At 32.2% G+C, this 19537-nt stretch overlaps 1 pseudogene; it reads right to left on the bottom strand.

Annotated features, from left to right (window-relative positions):
- Positions 1-911: 911 nt before the first annotated feature.
- Positions 912-16500, bottom strand: LOC146872122 (rab GTPase-activating protein 1-like; annotated as a pseudogene).
- Between the last annotated feature and the right edge of the window lie 3037 nt (positions 16501-19537).

The raw sequence follows: 19537 nt of genomic DNA, 5'->3' as shown, positions 1-19537 counted from the left end.
AACTTTTGCACTATAAATCTTCAGTACTTTTCATCTTAAAGTATTTACATGAGAGATGCGAATTAACTAAAATGTAAACGACAACAATGCATAAATACAGTTTTTTTTATATTCTTTTCCTTACTTTCTTTTCGTTTTTAAATGCCCTTAATAGCCTAGGAAATAATTGTGTGAATATATATTTTAGTTTAGACATAAAGTATACGCATATATATGGGCAAACATTTTTCTCAACATTTCATCTTTACATTTTTCAAATATTACATAAATGCCATAGAAAGTATAAATATTTTCGTTTTTATAATTTATAATAACGAACAGTATCTTCATACACAATGAAACTTCTTTACATTTATTACTTCATACATTTACTATGAAATTTCTTTAAGCAGTAATATACAAACTCGGATAAACTTAATAATTTGCTTATTTAGATTACTTCTCATTAGATTTTGGTCATTTCTGTCAATCGTAAGACGAATGCACTGTTTTCAATTAGATTAACTAAGGATTATTTGAAAAATTGTATCATATTTTTTATAAAATTTCGTGAAAAAATAAAAATAAAAGGAATTTCATTTTTAGTGTTTAACATATTCAGGATTTATAAAAATAAATGTGCATATTAAAAAAACAATTCCTTAAGAAGAAGAAAATTAATACGATATTAGCGTTAGAGATAATACAAATGCATTATTTGTGGGCACGTTATCCATGCGTTATGTAATATAACAAATATATATAAATATCTCATTTAACGTGTGTGATTGTGTATTTATATATTTTTTCCTTTACTAATTTGTTTTACTTAAAAAAAATTGTTATTGTGATGCTTTCATTGAAATAATCATAATGTTCAAATGCAGTATTCAAGTATAATTGCACACGTCTGGATAAGATCTTTTATCATATTACACTATTTCCTTAAGACTATAGTGACTACGTGAATTTATTATATGATGAAACACGTTATTTCCTGGAATACTTTCGCATCTTAAATCTTCTAATGACGAAGGGTCTGTAATTTCCGACTTGTTTTCTGCTTTTTTTATAAACGAAGTTTCACTGGGTCATGGCCGATTGTTTCGTGCTACCTACAGTTCAGTAGTAATTACATGTAATTGGTGTTTCAAATTCTATATTATATTAACTTTATATTAGATTATATTTTTATAACAATTCTACAATAATATTTAATTATATATCTTATAAATACGCATACATATATATAAATCTCTTAATTTTATCTGATTTTTACTTTCTGTTTCCACATACGCTAATTTGATCTGTACCAATTCTAATTCTATTTATTTTACACTTTCTTGTACTCTACCCAGCATGGGGTCAATTCGATTTTCTAAAAGATGTATTATATCTGGTAATATACCAAATTTATACAATATGCGTGCTCTACATTTGTTACATCTTGATACGTTAGAGTGTAGAAAGTGTCTTATGTATTACCATGATTTCTACATGTAACAAATTTAATAGAATTTGAAAACAATTATTTACTTGTATTACATTTAAAGTTGCTTCTGCAGCATTATAGTCATTTTACAAACGTTGACAAATCTATTTACACAAGATTCACCATGATGCCGATGCACTTAAACATTTTGCAAATGACTGATTCAGTGTTTTTATTCAGCAATAATTAAATTACTTTGACAGCCCTCTGCTTCGGCTCCTGGTACCTCACGTTGCAACATTTTTTTAACTTTTTGCTTTCAATTACTGTCTTTCTTTCTCATTTCTTGCAAATGTATCTCTTAATTGTTCCACTTTATTACTGCACTCATCTGCATTTTCTTGAGTATCTGAATGAAAATAATTTATACAAATAAATCATGAAACCTTATATTGTATTTATATTATATCATTTATAATATTTTGTTTAAATAGGATTATTTTATCTATATGTGCAGTGTCTATGAGTTGTCTTAATATATAATATCTTATGGTAATAATCCTTGAACGGAGATTAAAGTTTTTGATACATTATCTATTTATTTTTACAAACAATTTAGAAATTTTTAAAAATAATATAGTATTTATTTTTAAAAGAATATTATCACTACCGATATTCATTTAATCGCAATAAAGCATCATAATCATGCTGCAATTGTATATCAGTAACATTAATCTACATTATAAACTATTGATTTTTACATATATAAATTATTCATTGATTATAAATTATATATAAGATATTTATATATATTAATTTTTGATTTTAAAGTCTAACAAGGCTCATGCAACTAATGGCTATATAAGATAATGTAGCGTTACATATAATTTTTCACTTCTCTCAGTCACTCTATTTATTCCCATATTTTCATGTAATATAATTATTAATTATATTTTTTTTAGGGATTTCAAGAAGCAAACCTGACGCAAATCAATTGCAAATGAGATACAACCCTGTTCTCAATAGTAACACACGAGATTTAAGGTAACAACTATAGGAGAGTGAATAAGAATAAATATGAATGACAACGAAATAAATGCGGTAGGAAAGTATCCCAGGAAGTGATTTTAGAATCACACTATAGCCAATCACCATATATAAAATGGAATGATCAGCAATGTAAAATGTCCATATTTCGATATATTCGAATTGAAATCAGATTCAAAATATTTTATGGAAATAACACAAGGCGGACACAAATAAATGTAAATAAAATGCAACTGTGATGTTTACATAAAGATGCGACTAAAAAGCAACTAGCAACATAAGACTAACTAGGCGCAAATCTGACGCAATCTTGAAGGAACCCTATGCTCAAACGTCCCACCCGGGATATATAAATAATAATAACTATAACAGTAAATAAGAATGACAACGAAATTAATGCGATAGATAAGCCATCTTTGAAATTATTATAGAAGTTTACTTTAACTAATCTATTTATCAGATGAAGTATGAAGAGCAAAGTAAAATGTTCGAACTTCGATATTATCGAATTGAAATCAGATTCAAAAGATACTATTAAAATATCGCAACACAGAGGCAATTTAGACTGAACCAATCGATTGAACAATGCAACTGTGACCCTCACACATGCAACTAAGAAGCAACTAAGAAGTATCTAAAAGGTAACTGAAACGCATGCAGGGAAAACTATAGGAAGTGAATGCACTCCAGATGCAAATCAGATCCAAATCAGATGAAAACCAGACATAAACGAGACATAAACGAGATTCATCCATATTCTCAAAATCCTACGCTAGACGTATAAAGCATTATCCGTGGGAGATTCAAAAAGAATAAATATGTATGACAACGAAACAAATGTGACAGAAAAGATGTCTACGAAACAAATTTAGAATTCTAATATATCAAATCGATTTATTTGATGAAGTAAGATTTATTTTTTAGAGTGGAATTTATTTGAAGTAAGATTTGCAACGTAAAATATACGTAATTCGCTATATTCCAGCTGAAATTAGTTTCAAAATATTTTCTTAAAGTAAAGCAACGCAGATGCAACTAAACAGATGTAAAATGCAACTTTGACGCATACAGATGCAAATAAGAAGTAACAAAAAGGTAACTAAAAGGCAACTGAAATATATGCAGATAAAAATAGGGCAACCTCACACCAGATTCAATCAAGTCGCAAGAGTGATGCAAACCTGATGGAAGCATGAAGCGACCCGACTCACAAAGGTCCTACCCTTGTCTTACATATATTTGTCAATAAGACAAAATAGGAATGAAAATAAATGCGCAAAAAATATTTATAAGAAATTATTTTTGAGTGTTCTATATCCAATCAATTAATCTGCTCAAATAAGATCTGACAAGTAAAGTGTACGTACTTCGAATTATTTGAGATAGAATCAAATTAAAAAGATATTCTTCAAATCATATAATACAGATGCAGTTCAGATTCAGTCTATCTGTCCAAATATGCAAATGTGACGCTTACAGGAGTCATTATGAAGCTACAATGTTGTTACTGAAAGTTATCTGAAACGCATGCATAGATAACTAAACCTAGCAAACACAACAGACACAAACTAGAAGCAAATTAGACGATAATCAGACGCAACCCTACGCAATACTATTTTTATAGTTCCTAAACGAGACTTATACATAAAAATTAATACGAGATAAGTCAGAGTAAATAGGAATGAAAACAAAATAAGTGCGTTTGAAAAGTTTTCTAAGTAATATTATTAGACTCCTAATATTCCCTTTCTATTTATCTGATGAATTATGATCAGCAACGGAAAATGTACGTACATATATATATTCGAGTTGGAATCAGGTTCAAAAATAATTTTTAACCCTTTACACTCATCTGTCCCATCTCAGGGGGCATCGTAATTCTAGCGTATCACTCGGATGTCCCCTCTCGTGAGACATTAAATTTGATTAGTCATTACGGGTAATTGAATTATTTCAGCGCAACTTGTTAAACCATTCATGCTTCTTTGAAGTTTTCTCTTAAAATGGCACAAAAAATCAAATCAAAATATAATAAAATTACTAACATATATACAAAGAAATGTCAGCGAATTTTATGTCATTCGAGAACGCGTTATGCGTGCTCACTACGGTCCAAGCACTTCAAGCGCGCCACTTGAATAAAGGGATAAGGCAAGTTTGTAGAAAGAATGTCGGTATACAAACATAGCACGCACTGTATAGTGAAATTTATAATCATAAATATGATATCGTCCAAGCAACAAGGCGACGAAGAGAGTGCATAGATATCGATAGCGTTGAAAGTGATACGGAAGAACACACACCGCAACGTGACGGATTACTTGGGAGTTGGAAATGAGTGTCATTAACTCATACATTAATTATCGTATCTCAAAACAAACAAATTATAAGACGCCAATTACGCACCACAAGTTTGTCAAGGCCAGTTGAAGGGTGATTTTCGTGAATCTAGAAACGCGTCCATTCACATCGTCTGCAGACAATAGATTAGAGAATATACTACATATTCCTGATGTGGGACAAAAAAAGTGGAATTGCATTGTTTGTTCTGACAGGAAAACATCTGGTGGCAGGTGTCAAACTACTTATTATTGTCAAACGTGCGCTAATCAGTCTGCAATGCATTTTGAGGAGAGTTTTAAAGTTTATCACGCTGTACAAAATAATATCAAATAAAATATTAATTTTTTGCAAATATACATTTCTCGATTTCAACCAATTCATATAAGTCCAATATCATTATAGTGTATTAATTAGTTCGGAAACCATACTAAATAATACGAGGGTCTGTAAATGCACATTTCTGTTACAAAGTATCGCTGAGTAACTGGTAGCTAACGTCCAGAATTGATCGGAGTGCAAAAAATTAAAATAAAAAAGCAGACACAATTTAGAGTCAACCAATCGTGTGCAAAATGAAACTGTAACGTAAACTGGCGCAACTAAGAAGCAACTATGAGAAAATTGAAAGGCAACTGAAACGCATGAAGAGACAACTAAACCAAGCAAACACATACCAGACACATACCTGTCGAAAAAAAATTGTAAACATATTCTCAGAGTTCCTACCCGTGACTTATTAATAATAACTGATGGGAGAGTAATTACGAATAAGTAGGAATGATAACGACATAAGAGCGATAGAAAAGTTTTTCAAGAAATTATTCTAGAATTCTACCATATCCAATCTATTTATCAGTTGCAGTATGATTAACAATGTAAAATGCACTTACTTCGTTATATTTCAGTTGAAATTAAATTCAAAAGATGTTCTTCAAGTAATAAAACAGAGACGCAATCCAGTCTAATCATTTTAGACATAAAATGTAACCGTGACGCTAACACACGTAATTAAGAAGTGACAAAGAAGTAATTTAATTGCAACTAAAACGTAGGTAGACACAACTAAACCAAGCAAACATACACTAGACGCTAATCAATGGCGAACATGTCGCAACCAAATTTACAAAGGTCCTACCCCAGAATTATTAATAATATTAACCATTTGGCTGCTGACGTATTTTTTCGGACATATGCGAAAACTGCGGCACTAAATGCGCGTGTATGGGAAAAAATGTAAAGCACTTTTCATACAATGAGCTTACATCTATTGCAGTCCAACAAGAAAAATTAAGAAATACCAGATATTTACATAAATTTGTTTTAATTAATTTTGTGTTTATTTTTTAATAAAATTGGTAATAAGCACTTATAATTCATTCGAATTTACACAAAAAATTTCTTATAATCTTTTGGCATAAAAAAATTCTTTGCATTTTTGGCACAACATTGGATTAGTTCGAAAGCATTTCTCAGCAGTCAAACGGTTAAATAGGACGGTAAATAAGATTAAATAGCCATGATAACAAAATAAGTGCGGTAAAAAAATTTTCAATGGGATTATTTCAAATTTCCACTATCTATAAACTATTTATTTGTAGAAGTGCGATTAGCATTGTAAAATATGTGTACTACAATATATTCAATAAGAAATCAGACTAAAAATACCTTATAGAAATAACGCAACCCAAAAGCAAGCAAACAAATATAAATGTAAAAGTGATACATCTAGACCCCCCTAAGGAACGATTACGAGGAAACTAAAAGGCAAAACAAACGCATGCAAACATAATAGTAGCAAGCGATAGCACACCAGACGCAAATCAGACAAACAAGTTGCAATACTATTCCCGTAGGTCAGAACCGATACACATAAACAGTTATTAATAGGAGAGTAAATATGAATATGAAGAGAAGACAGCGAAATATATTCGATAGTATAGTTCCCTAAGAAATTATTTAAGAATACTAATATATTCAATCTATTCATCGGTTGAAGTATGATCAAATATGTGAAATGTATGTACTTCGATGTATTCAAGTTGGAATCAGACACAAAATATTTCATAGAAAGAACGCAACCCAGGTGAAACAAAACGGATATAATGTGTAACTGTGATGATTCCAGACGCACTTAAGAAGCATTTGAGGGGTAACCAAAAGGCAACTAAAACGGATACTGGTACAACTAATACTGGCAAGTCCATTCCAGTCGCACAACAGATGCAAACTAAACGCAAACACATTCAAACGTGATGCAACCCTATTCTTATAGATCCTACCCGAGATTTATAAATAATAATTAATAGGACAGTAAACGAGAGAAAGTAGGGACAACTACGAAGTAGGTGCGTTAGAAAAATTTTCTGAAAAACTGTTTAAGAATTCTACCATATCCTATATATTTATCTGTTTAAATATGATTAGCAGTTTAATATATACGTACTATTATATTTTCGTGTTGGAATCAGATTCAATAAATATTCTTAAAATAAAGCAACCTAGATGCAACCGGACACAACCATTTGGATGTAGAATACAAATATGACTCTAGCACACGCTAATACGAAGCAAATAATACATAACTATAAGCAACTGAAATTTATGCAGATACAAATATTGCAAGCTATCGCAGAACAGATGCAAATCAGACGCACAAATGTTGCAATCCTTTTTTCAACGATTCTAATAGAGAATATGGTCCTACTCTGGTACAATTGGAAGTAAAATGTGACTATGAAGCTTAGAGACGCAATTAAGAACTCACTAAGAAGTAACTGAAAGACACCAGAAACGCAATCAGACAAAACTACAACAAGAGATAGAAAACCAGACGTAAATCAGACGCCAATCAGACGCAAAGAATTCGTTACCCTATTCACAATGGTCCTATCCGATATTTAAATACAATAATAAACAGGTCAGTAAATATGAGTGATAAAGAAGTACGTACGAAAGTGTTTTCTAAGAAATATATTTAGAATTTTACTATACCCAATGTATTTGTTTGTTGAAATGTGATTAGAACATTTAAATGAACGTAAATTGATATATTCGAGCTAGAATCAGATTCAAAATATATTATAGAAAATGCCATGCAGTCCCAAATAAACAGATGTAAGATGTAACTGTGAGGATTGCAGACGCAAATGAGAAGCTAAGGGGTAACTAAACGGAAGCAAACTCATGCAGACACAATTAATATGAGCAAACGCACCCCAGACGCAATCCAGACGCAAACTTGACTCACACAAAATCCGGACGAAAACGTACTACAGATACAATACAGACGTAGAAGTGACGTAACACCATTTTTAAAGGATTTATCCGAGACTAATAAACAATAATTAATAGGTGACTAATTAAAGCTAATTAGGAATAACAACTAAATAATAGAGATAAAAATGATTTAAAAGATATTATTTTAGAATTCTACCGTATCTAAACTATTTAGCTTTTGAAGAATACATAGAAATTTTCAATGTATATCTTTTGATTTATAAGTGTTTGAATAAGACTCAAAATATAATTTGTGAAATAATGCAATCCTGAAGCGATTAAATGTTTGTTAGATGCAACTGCGATTTTTAGAGACGCAACTGAGACGCAACTAAAAAGTAACAAACAATAACTGAAACTTATGCAGACAAAGATAATACGAGCGAGCGCACACAAGACGTAATTGTGACTCATCCCTAATCTCAGAGTTCCTACCCGAGAAAAGTATATAGTAATTAATAGAGGAGAACATAAAAATAATTAGGTGACAAGGAAATAGTGCGATAGAGAAGTTTTCTAACAAATTATATTAGAATTCTACTATTTCCAATTTATTTATCTGTTGGAGTATTATCTGCATTGTAAAATGTTTCGCCCTACATAAATGCGAATTGTAATTATATTCAAACTCTATTCTTAATAAAACGAAATCCCGACGCTACCCAGACGCAAATCTGACACAACCATATATTAAATAGGTAATACCCGAGACTTATAATAATTATAAATAAGTTAATAAAAAAGCATAAAAAGGAATGACAATTATATGAGTGCGATAGAAAAGTTTTTTAGTAAATAATTTTAGAATTCCTTTATGTTCATTCTATTAATCAGTTGATGATAGATGCAAAATATAAGTACTTGAGTATGTTCGATTTGAAATCATATTCAAGATATATACTAAACATAATTCCACCCTTGAGAAACTCTAATGAATCCCAGATGCATTTCTGAAGCTACTCTATCTCAACACCGATGCAATCCTGACGTATCCGAGACGCAGAACTAACAAAAACCAAACACAAACGATACCCAATTCTCAAAGTACTTTCCCGAGACATTTAAAAAATAATTAATTGAAGATAAATGAATAAATGTGTATGACAAGGAAATAAGTGCAATAGAATTCGTAAAGTAGAAGCAACCCTTTCCTCAAAAGTCCTACGTGAGAATAATAAATATTAATTAATAGGATAGTAAATATGGAGAAATTAGTTACATGGAGAAGTTTTTTAAGAAATTAGTTTAGAATTCTACTAAAGAACATCTATTTATTTGTTGATTTTTGATTGGAAATGTAAATGTATGTGCTTTCGATATATTCGAGTCGGTATGAAATTCAATGAAAAAGTTACAATAACGCAACACAAATACAATTCGGACTCAACCAATCAAATGTAAAGTTCAACTATAACGGTAACAATCGCAACTAAAGAGCAAGAAAAAGGTGACTAAAAGGCAACTGAAATGCACCCAGATATAATTATAGCAAGCAAACGCACACACCAGAAGAAGCACAGAGACAGACCTGATGAATATCAGTGCAAACGTCACGCAATCCATTTCTCAAATGACCTGTCCGAGAATTATATTTAATAATTTATAAGCGAGTAGATGTGAAAAAAAATAAATTACAAGTAGAAGTAGTGATGAAAACGAAATAAGTGCGACATAAAGGATTTCTAAGAAAATGTTTTAAATTTCCAATATATGAAAACTTTTATCTATTGAAGTATGATTAGCAATATGATAGTTACATACATCGATATATTCGAGTTAGAACATGATTCTATAATATTTCTGAAATACCGCAACTATGTATAGACTCTACAAATACAGACTCAACAAATCGTATGAGAGATGCAATTGTTACTCTTACTGATGCTACGAACTAAGTAGAAAATTACAGATTGCTAGAAGGCATCTAAAACACATGAAGACACATCTGAAACAAGTGAACACACACCAGTCGCAGAAAAGACACAATACAGACGCAAATCTGAAACAAATCAACTCCAAACGATACGCAACTCAGTTATCAAAGGTTCTACACGAGATATAAATAATTATTAATGGGAGAGCAAGTCCGAATAAATATGAATGACAACGAAACTAGTGCGATTGAAAAGTTTTCTAAGAATTAATTAAGAATTTTACTATTTCGTATCTATTCATCTGTTGAAGTAAGATTAGAAATTTCAAATGAACGTACACCGATATATTCGAATTTGAATCAGATTCAAAATATATTCTGGAAGCAACGCAACGCAGACTCAAATTATCCCATGTAAAATACTTCTATGACGCATACAGACGTAAGTAATACGTAATAAAGTGTTAACAAAATGGCAACTGGAACGGACGCAGATTCAACAAATAGAATCAAGCGCTTCCCGGAAGCAAACCAAACGCAAACATGACAAACCTTATTCCCTAATTTTCTAACCGAAACTTATAAATAATAATTAACAGGTGAATAAATAAATATAAATTGGAATGACAACGAAATGAAAGGGATGGTAAAATTATCCTAGAAATTATTTTATTATTTTCGTATATATTTCATACTTTCATCTTAAAGAATAACTAGTAATGTAAACTACATCTACTTCGACATATTCAAGTTGGAATCAGATTGAAAATATAATCTTCGCATTATGCAACGCGGAAAAAACCAAGGGATGTAAAATCCAAAGGGAGGCTTAAAGTAAGAAGAAGGTAAGAGCTATCCAAAAGGTACTTGAAATGCATGCAGACACAAGTAATTCGATAAAACGAACAGCTGAAACAAACCAGATGAAGACGAGAGGCAACGCTAAGCACAAAGCTCCTACCCGAAAGTTACAAATATTTATAAAAAGAAGAACAAATAAGAATAAATAGGATGGCCAAAGAAATAAGTGCTATAGAAAAGTATTGCAAGTATTAATTTTCAAGTAAACTATACCATATACTTTCATCTGTTGAAATATGATAAACAGTGTAATATATACATACTTCGTTACTTTCCGATTGGAATGAGATTCAAATGATACTCTTAAAATAAAGGAACCCACACGCAACCCTGGCTCAACAATTCGAAAGTAAAATGAAACTAAGACAAAATCTGGCTCATCTAAAATGAAACTAAGTGGTGAATAAAAGGCATCTGGAACGCACGCAGACAAAATTATAACAAGCGATCGCTCTTTAGGCGCAAACCAGGCGAAATCCTGACTCAAACCATAGGTAAACCTAACGCAAAAGTGATGTAAACCTATTTTTTCAAAGTTCAGCCTGATATTTATAAGTAATAATTAATAAGATAGTAAATAAGAATATAGGAATAATAAAGAAATAAGTGCGATAGAATAGAACTCTAAGATATTATTTTAGAATTCCACTATCTATTACATCTATATCTGCGACCTGTTTGTACGGTGAAGTTTGAAAATACGTGTAAAATATACGTTCTTACATATTTTTGAGATTGAGTCAGTTTTTAAACTTATTTTCAAAATAATGCAACAAAGAAGCAAATCAAACTTAATCAATCGATTGTAAAATACAAAAGGACGCTCACCGATGGAACTAAAAAGAATCCAAGAGGTATCTAAAAGGCAACAGAAACGCATGCAGACAAAAATAAAGCAACACACCTGTCGCAAACCAGACGCACACATGTAGTAACCCTTTTCTCAAAAGTCCCACCCCAAACTTACAAACTATAATTAATTGAAGAATAAGTATGTTAATATAAGAAAGACAACAAAATAAGTAGGATAGAAAATTTATCTGAGTAATCATTATGGAATTCTTCTATTTCCAATATATTTATATGATTAATTATGATTATCTATGAAAAATGTTCAAAGTATAAATGGATAGTATATAATAGAATTCTAAAATTATTTCTTAAAAGATATTTCTGTCGCATTTATTTTCTTCTCATTCATATTTACACTACTATTATTTAATACGTATAAGACCCTAGAAGATCCTATGAGAACAGAGTTTGATCACGTTTGCGTTTTGCTTGCGTTTGGATCGTTTCTAATTTGCGCCTAGATTGGGTTTGACAGAACTATTTGTACCTGCATGCGTATCAGTTGCCTTCTGGTTACCTCTTAGTTACTTCTTAGTTGCGTCTGGAAGTGTCACAGTAGCATTTTACATACTACAGTTTGAGTTCGATTGAATCTTTGTTGGATTATTTAAATAAAATTTTTTTTTAAAAATCGAGATTTGATAAAACGAGATTTGAAATCATATTCAAAATTAATTCATGAAATAATGCAACGAATACGATCTGAAGTGATGTACAATTTTATCGCTAACAGAAGAAATTAAGTAGTAAATAAAAGGCAACTGATGTGAATGCGGAAGCGACTAGGTACAAGCAAACGAACACAAAAATCAAGCTAAACGAAACTAGACGCAACCGTGACGTAACCCTATTCTTAAAAATCCTACCTGCAATTTATAAATAATAATTAAATACTAGAAAATAAGTGTAAGTTGGAATGACAACATTTTAAACGATATAGATAAGTTTTCAAAGGATTTACTTTAGAATTCTACTATATCCAACCTCTTTATCTGTTGGAGTATGATTAGCAGTGTAAAGTATAAGCTTTTTATATTTTTGTACTAGGATCTGACTCAACATATATACTTAAAGTAACGCAATGCAGATGCAATCTAACAAATATAAATGCGACTATTATCTTTACAGAGGCAACTATGAAGTTACTAAGAATTAGGAGAAAGGCAAGTAAGACGCATACAGGTACTACTTAAGCAAGCAAACAAACTCCAAAACAAAACGTTGTTGCGAGAAAGACCTCAACTAAACGCTACAATATTCTCAAAAGTTTTCAAAAAGACTAATAAATAATAATAAATAGCAAAAAATATAAAAATATACAGAAAATATAAGTCAATATGTACGGTAGAAAGTTTCTCTTAGGAATTATAATAAAATCATAATACATCCAATCTATTTATGTGTTTAAGTATGATAAGCAAAATGTACGTACATATATATGTTAGAGTTGGAATCACATACAGAATATGTTATCGAAATAATACTACCAGGCGCAAGCCAGTCTCTGCCAATCGGATGAAAAATGTAATTGTGGCAAATACAGACGCAACACCGTAGTAATTAAGAGATAAGTAAAAGGAAACTGAGACGCATCGTGATACTAATAAATTAAGTAAACGCACACCAGTAGCAATCTTGACGCATTCTATACGCAAACGTGATGCAAACCTATACATAAAGATCCAACCCGATACAAATGAATAATTATTAATAGGATAATAATTTAATGTACATAAGAAGAACAACTAAATACGATCGATATAAAAATATTCATACGAATTATTTTAGAATTCTACTATATACCATTTATTAATGTGTTGAAATATGATTAGGAAAATGTACGTAATTATATGAATGTGAGTTCGAATCAGATACAGAAGATATTCTTAAATTGACACAATACAGATGGAATTGCAACAAAGAAGCGACTGAGAAGAAACTGAAAGGTAAGTGTAACAAACCGGACACAAATAAAGCAGGCAGACGCACCCGAGACGCAAACCAGATGTAAACCTATTCTCGAATATTCTAACCGAAACTTATAAATAATTGTTAACGAAAGAGTAAATAAGTTTAAATACGAATGACAACGAAATAAATGCGATGATAAAGCTATCAAAAAAAGTATTTTATTAATCTACTATACTTATTCTATTTACCTGTTTCTGTATAACCGGAAAAGTAAAATGTATGTATTTTAATATATTCAAGTTGGAATGCGATCCAAAATATAATCCTCTCATTACGCAACGAATACATAAACAAGAGATATAAAATACAACTGTAAAGCTGAAAGACGCAACTAATTAGTGATGAAGAGTTTTAAAAATGGCAATTAGATAGCATGCAGACACTAGAAATTCGGTTAAACGTACAGCAGACGCAAATAAGAAGCAAACAAGATGCAACGCTACTCTCAGAGGTCCTATCCGAAAGTTATATATAATTATAAAAGGGAGAAAAAATGGGAATAAATTGAATAGGAAACGAAATAAGTGCTATAGAGAAGTTTTCTGAGGATTAATTTAGAAATCTACTATATCCAAACCTTTTATATGTTGAAATATAATTAGCAGTGTAACATGTTCGTATTTCGTTATATTCGGATTGTATTCTGATTTAAATGATGCTCGTAAAACAACGTAACACATATTCAACCCTAAATCAACAAATCGAAGGTAAAATACAACTATGACGATTCTAGTATCATCGAAGAAGCAACTAAAAGGTAACTAATATAAAACTGAAAGGCATGCAAACACAACTAAAGTTAGCAACTGCACAACAGAGAGAAAATAGACGCGAGAATGACGCTAATCTGATGTAAAATAAATGTAATTCTATTCAAAAAGATCGTATACGAGATTTTTAAATAATAACTATTGAAAGGGTAAATAAGGATAAATAGGAATGATAACGAAATAGGTGCGATAGAAAAGTTTTCTAAGAATTTACTTTAGCATTCTACTATAATCAATTAACTTATACGTGGAAGTAGGCTCTGGTCCTCTTCTTTTCTTTATGTTTTTTTTCTATTTACTCTTAACGCAATTATAAAAGATTCACTGTCACATCTTTGTTGGAGAAAAGATGGTCTGGCTTTAACGAAGGGTGTCTTATATCCTTCATGGAAAGCGTGTTGTCACGTATTGTTTTATTAAACGCATACTACATTTCCTAGTATCTTTTGTATTGCTGGAATTAAACAAGAATAAAATATGTACTAATTACTGCATTTCTATTGTTTATTATATTACTGTTATTCGTTACATTAAAAAAAATATATAACATTATATTTATATTCTAATTCTATGCGTTGGTAGGGGATCATTAATTAATATTTATCACGTCACAAATATTGTCTGAGAAGTTTCTTGAAAAATTGTCTTCATTATTTAAGTGCAATGTTCAAGAAACTATTTGTACATGTCAACCTATCCAATAAGCAATTCTATATTCATTATAGAGAGGAAATACACACTGACAGATATTGGCTTTGTAGTAATGTGTAAAACAAGTATGATTCCTCGAATGGGTTTTAGAAATATTCATAAATATCTATATACATAATTAATTCGTTCAAGCATAATGTATAAAGTTACATTTCAATATTATGAATTCTGCTTCGTATGTCTCCAATTTCTTTAATGTAACGGAATAGGCCAGTTCCATTAGATAACGTGGTATTTCTACATATCTGCAACGGTTAGGTAAATGCACTTTAAACTAATTTAAAATTCTTTCAAAATCCATTTGTAATAACTCCTTTTTGGATAACAGTAAATAGATTACAAAAGAAAATCGTATTTGCAATAATAAAATGATTATTTTATCTAGACGTATAAGCGAAGAACAACTTACTATAAACAATGTACATAAAGTTACATGGAAGAGAATGTCGAGTTCTTGAAAGTTGAAAACATTTAAAATGTGGAATACAAGATACAATGGAAATCACGTTGTAAACAGAGTCAATAACCATTGTGCTGCAAATATAGCTGTTTCAACACCAAGAATGCAGAAATGTATATAATGTTCGGAAAGTTGGTCCTGAAGAGAAAAAATTATTAATAAATTATAATTAGAGAAGATATGTTTATATCACGGTATTGGGTATGAAAATGATTTGACTAACTTTTATCTAACGTTTCAATTGATAAAATTACGTGTTAAGATTATCATATCTGTCTTTAGATTAATCTCGTATACTGTAATTGTACTTTCACCTTATCAGGATGCCAAATGTTTGTTTCCGGCATTTGCAAAAGCGCAAATTTTGTTAATTAATGTCAAATAATATCAAGCAATAAAATTAATCGATAATATTATGGTATATGTATGATGCAAAAATGTTTAGGTTGCTTCAATTAATTATTTACAAAGATTACAATAAACTAGCAACTTAAGAATTAAAACTTCGGCAATCTGCAACTTCTACTTTAAATGCTGCATAAACTTTACGCATTTTGTTCAAAGAATCATGGCCTAAACTATCGGTCCCATTGAGAAAATCATGCACTGGAATAATTCCGTTGATGTCCCTCAATATAACACATTCTCAGTAACATTTCTGTTAATTTATTTCATATACGTTTCGCTAACAATATCGCATTTCATTATATATTATACATAATGTCACATAAACAATGTAAAAGCAAAGTGGTGGAGTATGGTGGGAAATTAATCTAATATGATAAACCTAGTAATCATTGTTCTATATTTGTACATCATCTCTTGGGAACTGAATCAATTACTTAAAAGTTGACATACCTCTATGCGTTATGTTCCATGAATTCCTTGTTTTGTCAGTAATATTAAAAAATCGGACAGTTATCATTTTTTCCCAACATCTCCACGGCTTGCCAATTCATCTGCAGAAAAATCTTTCGATACCTCTCCTGTTCAGCATAACATTTGTTCATTTCCATCTATAGGTACATAAATAAAAATATATATTATTGACATTATAGAAATTTTATTACATTATATTATAATAAAATCTGAATATTATATCATAATATTTTTAAGACCTGAATTTATTCTCACCGTGAGATTTAATGTGACGACGCATATTGTTGAAGCTCATTAAACGAATAACTATTCGAAATAAAAGGGAATAATAAACAATTCTTACCCTTATCGGCGCTCGGGTGCCGTCTCTTCTTTATCTCATTGATTGGAAGAATAAAAGGAAAATCATTGCAATGAAAATTCAAAAGCCGCATGAGAATCGATATTCAATAAGAATACTTCAAAAATCCGAGAAGTTATTGTAATACGATTTTAATTACCCGATAACATGAAATTCATTATACTAGAGAGACATTTATTTCCCCAATCGATAAAAAATAATATCGTAGTGATCTTAAATTAAGCGATACACATAACAAGAACAAATATAAGTGCACTAACACTTATTCGTGCAAGAATTCATTAATAGCTTTTAAAAATTTTTAACTAAGAACTAACCTAATAGTCTCGTGACAAGATACAAATATCAACAAGTCGGATACCGTATAAATCTGTACAATATTCGAATCACCTTTTAAGTTGATAAATTTTATCAACTATCTTAGTTCCTTCATTACTATGAGAGAAATCAGAGAGAATTGTGACATATAATTCTATACGACGAGAAGTCTTCATTTATCATTTTCCTTTTACAGTAAACAAAGATCAAAATTGAATTCATTATGAATAATAATAAGAGGACAATAGTTTATATCGTGATTTGAAATTTAAATGAAAGAAATAGAACAACGAATAAATGACGTAACATCCTACTGAATTATTATCGTCCGATCTAACAAAGGAAAGTTTATAAAAGGCAACACAAGGAAAGGAAATCCGAAACAAATAGTGAGTAATGTTGCTAACATCACCCCACTGCTTTCGACCATGCAATTTTTATCGACACCAATAACATTGAATTCAAATATTTTCTAATTCAGTCCAAATCATTGAAAAATAAAAAAGAACAGAAATAAGGAACTTATCTGCAATGGTGGAAACTCTACGATTGAAGCCGCTCGTGAAACTTGTTACATACCAGTTGTATTTTCACCCCATTGTGGCTATTTTTGTAAATTTTTTGTAATAACTTTGAAATTCTTACATCTATTTTCCATCACTTTGTGGTAATCTGAAATGACTTGTGTCTTCTTTCAAATCGTTCCTTCCAGGCTATTCATAAAAATTACCATTTTCCAGTTCTGCGACATTCATCCTATTTATATGAATTATTTAATTATTGTATTTGACACCACATCAGGGTTGCGTCAGGGTTGCGTCAGGGTTGCGTCAGGGCTCCCCCGTAGGTAGAGGGTCAGAATACTCCCACGGCATACCCTGCTTTTCGTATGAGGCGACAAAAAGGGATTGTATGAATGGTGTATGAATGTTTTCGTATGGCTATTCCTATCTTTACTCTTCTGTCACATTATTTTCTACTCTTTCTCTCTCTCTTGCTTTCTTCCGTTTATTTCCCTTCCTTTGTGGAGCATGGCTCCCATCCATTAAAGAAAAAAATATGGATAGTACGACCAGTGTGATAATCCGCCATGGGAGGGATACCCATGCCACGCCAGTGTCAGGTGGTGGTAGAGCAGGCCACACACCGTCGTCAACCAAAACTGCCAGGAGCTTGGGGTAGGCAACCTAGTCCCATCTCTGGATAAAGCGTCAGAAAGGGCATCATAGGTAGGCGACCTGGCCTGCGACATATCTAATGCGCCAGGAAGTGTAGGAAGGGATGAATGCCACTTGGAGGAGAGGCAAAAGGCTGCCAGGGACGCTGAGGGCATGGGGATATCCGGCCTGACCATTAGAAGGGAGACACAGAGGCTAAGCGTGCCAGGCACTCGGTGTATTCGTCCCAGGAGGATAAGTCTGTGGTAGATTGACCCGTGCTAGGAGAAGGAGGACCGGCAGAGACCCCTGCCTTGTCTCAGGTGGAGACTGGTAGGGTGATCGATACGCTGAGAGAAGCCTCCATAGTAGCCGAAAGCGGCAGGTTGAAATGTCGCAACCTGAAGGAAGACATCTCGGGGGTCATGAAACGAACCCATAGAATAACTATAGAGGGGCTCAAGACCCTAAAATTAAGGCTTCAAACGCGGGGAAATGATCCTCCGTCGGCGAAGGATACAATTGAGCAGCTGAAGGCTGAATTGAGAGCCATGGATCTGTGCAATAAAGAAATCTCGGAGGAGAACAACCTCCTCAAGAAAATAATTAGGAAGAGGGAGACTCCTTTGATTGCGAAAAACAAGGAAGGTTCCCCGGACGCAATCCACTCAGACTGGTCGGTGAGGGCACTGGCGGAGGCTTTCCGCAGTGTACAGCAACAGCTGCAGCAAGTTCAGCAGCAGCAGCAGCAGCAGCTGCAACAAGTACTGCAACAGCTGCACCAACAACAGCAGCGGGAACGGCAACAGCGTCAGCAGCAGCCGCAGAGACAACAACAGCAGCAACAACAGCGGCATCAGACGTTGAGTGGAGCAGCGACTATGGCTGGTGGAAGACACAAGGGCCCCACACTCCGTGGTGAGTCCACTAGCCCCACTACGAAGCAGGAAAGTACAGTTAGGTTACTAACCCCGCAGGATGATTTTGTGCAATTGCTCGGCCGAAAGAAGACGCGGGACAAGAGGAGGGAAGCAAAAGCACTCTCCCTGGCTACATAAAAGCATGTATTCAACGACCATCAACCCTTGCGGGGTCAGGCGCTTCATAGGAAAAGAACGATGTGGTGTAGCCGTGCGCAATGACGGAAGAAGATGATGCAAAGGGAAAGAGAAGTGGCTGTAATTTCCATATCCTGTATCGAGGAAACGACGTACAGTGATGCAACATTGCGTGCCATGGAGGGAATC

Source organism: Vespa mandarinia, unplaced genomic scaffold (genome assembly GCF_050613455.1).
Source record: "Vespa mandarinia isolate Hongniang unplaced genomic scaffold, ASM5061345v1 scaffold_47, whole genome shotgun sequence".
NCBI lineage: Eukaryota > Metazoa > Arthropoda > Insecta > Hymenoptera > Vespidae > Vespa > Vespa mandarinia.
The sequence above is the reverse complement of the archived record's forward strand: the minus strand, read 5'-3'. Positions and strand labels throughout refer to the sequence as shown.